The 6,000-nt window shown below is 31.1% G+C and overlaps 1 protein-coding gene across 11 annotated transcripts in view; it reads right to left on the reverse strand.

Moving 5' to 3' along the window:
• Positions 1 to 6,000, reverse strand: part of LOC117683412 (uncharacterized) — a 36,815-nt gene extending 30,815 nt beyond the window's left edge. For 6 of the 11 annotated variants that reach the window (XM_066073890.1, XM_066073888.1, XM_066073894.1 and 3 more), the window contains exon 1: positions 5,935 to 5,999. The gene's annotated coding sequence lies outside the window, so the exon portion shown is untranslated. Of the gene's footprint in view, positions 1 to 5,757; positions 5,811 to 5,934 lie in introns of all 11 variants that reach the window. The other 5 variants (XM_066073889.1, XM_066073887.1, XM_066073892.1 and 2 more) reach the window with 2 other exon arrangements.

Below are 6,000 nucleotides of genomic sequence, written 5' to 3' on the forward strand. Positions count from 1 at the left end.
TTTATTGTTTAAATATACTCGTACACACCTATGATTAACTGTATAAAATACGTCAGACCAACAAAATACAAAAGCCACCCACGTGCTGATCTTCACTTCTATTCAATCGCTTTGTAAGTTCACGCGTACCGTTGTATTTATGTGATGCGATTTTTATAAACCATAATCGTTGAAATAATTAATTATATATATGCATTATTCACATTTTTTTCCAAACTGCATGTAACTTTCAATAAGACTTTTTACGTCCATTTTTGGCACTTATCGATAGTACAGTGTCGAAAGACGTAGCTTATACTCAGTAAGAAGTAATATTTTTACATGTTGACTAAATTTAATTTTCTTATTATCGATGTTACACGATGAATTAATGAATCTCTCTCTCTCTCTCTCTCTCTCTCTCTCTCTCTCTCTCTCTCTCTCTCTCTCTCAATTTCTTCCTCTCTCTCATTGAATACAAATATCGGCCAAGTGGTTATCAATTTTAAAAAAATGGAAAATATTAAATAATAGTCGTTTATAGAGTGCATACAGTTGCATACGGTAATTTGAAGTTTTAAGAAATATCACGATTCTCGGATTTTTTTATTGCTGTACATTGTAACAAACGCACATAAGCATTGACTTCAGTATCGTTGAAATTTGTTACTTGTATAAAAAAAAAAAGATGAGAAACATGAAGATGAATTGTACGTCCATGCATGTTATTAATTGTAAACATCGCACATGTAGTGTTTATATTTATCGAAAAACATGAATTCTTAATTTATAAAACGCCAATTTTAACGAGTTGAAATCAAAAGTATAGTAGTATAATGACTGCATTTACAAACCTCTTTTAGATAAAGGAATTAATATTAAATCATATACGTAACTGATTTAAGATGAATATAATCATACAAAATCCTATAAAACCATGAGTTTTTAGACATGTTATAACTGGGGTTTTTTAACGTAAAATAGCTCAAAAAGTACACACAACATGTGGATTTGGGTTATTAAATTGCACAAGAAAATAAAATATGTTGCGCTCAAATAATTTCAAATTAATTTGTACGGGTATATACTTTTATATTGATTTTTTCATGAAATCAAATCCGATATATCAGAGTAGATTTTCACGCTGTCAAAATATTTCTCGAACTCTTCGAATCCGTTAGTCAAATGCGTTTTAATTCGTTAAATAATTCAAAATTTCATCGCAAATTCTTTAGTATTAATAGAATTATGCGAGAATTATTTTGTATCTTGGAAGTAGCACTATAATTGAGACATATTCACTTCTCTCGTGTTCCTTCCGACTGATTTTAAAGGTGTAGAATCGTCTCCCGTGAGGTAAACTTTCATACTTTTGATTTGAAATATTTGATTTGTATTGTTTCACAGTAATTACTGCGCAGATAATTGTTAGATTTGAAAAATACTGCTCTGTCGATTCGGTATGTCTCAGCCTTCAACCCCTCTTATCAACAACGAGTATACAGTGTTATAAATAATTCGTACATATATTGCTCATACAAACTAAAGTTGTACAATTTTAGTCAGAATACTTCATAAATCATCATCGGAAATCCACGACCAGTCTGGCATTCAATTATACGCAATGAGTAAGGGTATGCGAGACGGGCCTTTGGTTTTCAACGATGATATGTAAAATAAAGAAAAAAGAAAAAAAAAAAGGGTATTTTCCAATAACAGCATATTTTCATCACACACTAGAATGGAAAATTTAGTGTTTAAGTTTCATAGCGGATGCAAAAGCAGCATTTTTTTTATATCTCAGCATCAACTTGTGTGGAATATTACGCGTTCGAAATGTGTAGATATTGACGTTATATGTGTATATTTCATTAATGAAATGTTTATTTTTTAAATCAACATGTAATATTTGACTGAAAAAATATTAATCGCGGTATGAACACAAGGCCAGACTTTAGTTATTAAAAAAACACAAAACACAGACGCAGAAAAATAAATAGAAACAGAAAATAAAAAAACGCGTTTACAATGCCGCTACTTTGACGTCGTTTTCTGAGCATTGTGACGTCAAAAGATAAGGGCCCTTTTTCTCATGACGGCAGTCATATTTTTTCAGATTTGTAACGTTAGTACAAGACACAAGTTCAAAAGACAACCTAGTATTTGTTGCTGAACAGTGTTTATCATCAGGATATTTATGTCAAAACGTCAATTACTTTTTACATTCAAGAATATAATGGAATTCTTCTGCAATTTGACCTGGATTACAAAGTTTACATATTCTTTGGTGTAAAGGAATGTTGTATCATCTCCCAGTCTTCACTGAGAGATGGTGGTATGAGATTCTAAATTTTACAAAAATATTTCTGAGCTTATGTGCAATATATTAATGTAATTATGATAACTACATTTTTCTTAAAAATCTTGTATATTTGCCCTTTTGACGGCTCAGATACTTCACCAGACCATTTTTGGATATAATGTTTTTGTAACTTTTGTTTTACCATGGCAGAAATCCACCATACATTTACAGCATTTTGTTCAGACCAAATATTTGAAAAACCAAAACCGCATAAATCTAATATGGGAGTAATCGGAGATGAACGGAGATTGTACAGTTTATGAACTTTTATCCAATTCAATCCTTAATTTTATTTTAACGGTCTTCGAATATGGCCACGATTCAACAAACTGAAGCATAATATAAAAAGAAATGACAGTTTTATTTGCATTTTGCACTGAATTATGTTTTAAGAAGTTAAAATTTCCCTATTTGACAAAATGTAGAACCCTTTCAATTATATCAAAGTTAAAATTTGAAATCAGAAGATTTAATCCCGTACCCACCAAGTTCATATCCCGGTGAACTTTTCAACAATGCTGTTTATTACTTTTATTTGCATTTGAAAAAGGCAGACCGTTCAGAATTGTTAATCCAACCAACAAGTGATATGCGCGTATTATGATGTTGTGAAGTCATGAAAACGTTAATAAAGAATAGAACGTTTTCGCTATTCTTTAGATTCATATAAGGAAACGTATTTGCAAATGTAAATATTTACAATAGCTAGTCGATAGAAGTTTGTGAGGAATATAGAACATACCAATTTGGTAACACAATTAGATACAAAGAATTGTGCTATCATTACAGGTGGTAACAACGTTATTGTTGACAAGCCAATCGTGTTAAATAGTTTGTGTAACGTGGGTGATCGTTCGTGTAACGTGCGGGATCGTGCGTGTATCAGGAAAATTGGTTTGCGTTTTTCACCGTGCGTGTTCGTGCGTGATCGTGCGGGTTTTTCGTATTGTAACTTTTTTTTACGGAATGCCAGGATTTATTCTTCAAAACAACGACAAGTAGTTTTTGTAAAACAATGTGAATTTAAAACTTTTTTCTATGGAAGAGCATTGACAGTTTATTCATTATTTTTTAACATTCATTCTCTCTTTCGTCGTTAAATATATTTAGTAAGTATTTCCATAGCTCATTCCTTTGTTCGGTCGAGTTCGTTTTGCATAATTTTATAATCAGTCTATATCAAGCATCCATTGGGTCTTGACAAACAATTTTAATCTTATTAGCAAAAGTCAGACTTAAGTTGACTGAATTACAACAGCTGCATTCTGTGAGAACATTTGTAATTGAATGTAGAATAGTCGTTCACTTTGATTTCAAACCTACGTTTTTCTTTAAAAATACTCTCTGCTGTATTCAGGTGGTATGTATGTATAACAAAGTCTGAAAATTGATATGAGTTCTTTTTCTTGAATCTACCGTATAACGGGTAATTTTTCTTGCTGTGATTTGTTTACGAATTTGTCATATAATAGGGCGATTTGAATTTCTACGCGTAATTTTTTTTACGAATGGGACATGTTCGTAAAAATTAAAATCACATGTGGAAAAAGGGGAGAAAATTTCACCGTGACTTTGTTACAGTTAACACACATTAAAATCAGAAAATCGTTTTTGGCCTGACTCTGTTGTCCTGGCTCTAGGCAGGCAAATCGCCAATGTAACTATAAATAGCACAACTTCAAAAGTAAACAAAACAAAAAAACCAAACAGCGTCAAAGTTCCGCTTCCGCTATACCAAATAGTTACACAAAGAGCCACGCTTTGTCAAAAGTGCTGGCATTTTGTTTTTGTTTTTTTTAAATTCGAAAGAATTGTCTATTTTTTTTAGCTTTCTTGTTGATAACGTGCTTTAAAAACAAGACTATGCATTCTGGCGCTTTACTGACATTAAAAGCATGAGAGAGAGAGAGAGAGAGAGAGAGAGAGAGAGATTTTCAGCTTTACTACACAATATGCATAAAGACACACCAAAAAGAGCCTACAGTACTTTGATTCTGTTAGCGAGTCCTTAATTACATGTATTATGATTGTGTTTATTCATTTATCATTATTTCATATGTGATATACACTTTACTTATTCCCATTAATCTGGGTATCTTCATTGATGTACACCATGTGCTCAACCGGGAAAAAAAGTACGACAACTCAATTTCAACTTCTCTCTCTCTCTCTCTCTCTCTCTCTCTCTCTCTCTCTCTCCCAACCAATAGAGACAACTCCATCTCAAAAATCAAAGCTTTTATTCACATGACATAAAGCTCAAGACTGAATAGAAAGATTTGAACTGTTATCACCACGTGACCAAAACCGCTCAAATATACCTACATGTACAGCCGTCAGGGACTGAGCTGAAGATCATGAACATTACTCTCATACGTAGAAAATTTACGTGCGCTGTTTTTTTTACTTCTGAGAAAATTTACGCGTTTAATTTTTACGGATTTATGAAATTCGTAAAAATTGGTAAAAATCAGCAGCTATACGGTATTTCTTTGGTTTTTCTTCAAACAGCTAGAGAATAGAAATCAATACGATTGGTTAACTAAGTTTTATCTGTCTTGTATTTGGAGCAATTTAAGATATTGTGATTTCTTTTCAATTTAAAAAGTTATGTTCCTTACAATGTTGTTCAGTTTAATATTAACTAAATACGATTTTGTGAGAAAATATGACAGTAAATATTTTAATCTTTATTATAGGCGACCATCGACTCTTCAAACTCCGCATTCCTTTTTTGTAAACTAATGTTTTAGGTTACATATATTGTAAACTAATTTTTTAGGTTACATATATTGTAAACTAATTTTTTTAGATTACATATATTGTAAACTAATTTTTTAGGTTACATATATTGTAAACTAATTTTTTAGATTACATATATTGTAAACTAATTTTTTAGATTACATATATTGAATTCTTGCACTACAGTCTGATTAAATATTATGGTTAAAGGGGAACGACTGAGGCCCAAACCTCCACTGTAAAAGAGACAAACTTTTGGAGGTAAAACTTATCTTTAAAAAGGTCAAATAAACAAAATTCAATTCAATGAAATTCTGTAAAACTGATTGTTTTGAAATAAAAATAACGGAATGTTGTTTAACATAAACTATTTAGTATTGACGGCATGGTAATTTTAATTGCCTCCATTTCTTTGTATTCCTATTAATCCTATGAACTGGCGAAATAGGCTCCTCTTAAAAAAATATAGACATTTATAGAAATATATCTTATGAGATTAAATATAGAATATGAATATTTAAAAAATATATTTATTTGATGGTATAACTATTTATTGATGATTAATAAAGATGCCCTTTTCTTCAAATAGCTTCAAACTGGATGAAGTTCTGTCAACAGGTCAATTAAATGTTATCTGAAAAGCTGAGAAAGGTGGCTGAATGCCAAAATTATACCTTATAGTCAGTTTTCAGTCAGCCTTTAGTTGACTGAATGACACAGCTGCATCCTGTGAGAACATTTGTAATTTAATGTAAAATGATCGTTCAATTTGATATCAAACTTTTTTTTTCTTTAAAGATAGTCTATATTCAGGTGGCATGTACATGTATGTATGAATAACAAAGTCTTACTATTGATATGGATGGCAAATCTTTCTTTTTCTTGAATCTTCATCTTTGATGTTTCTTCAAACAGCT

Source organism: Magallana gigas, chromosome 10 (genome assembly GCF_963853765.1).
Source record: "Magallana gigas chromosome 10, xbMagGiga1.1, whole genome shotgun sequence".
Classification (NCBI taxonomy): domain Eukaryota; kingdom Metazoa; phylum Mollusca; class Bivalvia; order Ostreida; family Ostreidae; genus Magallana; species Magallana gigas.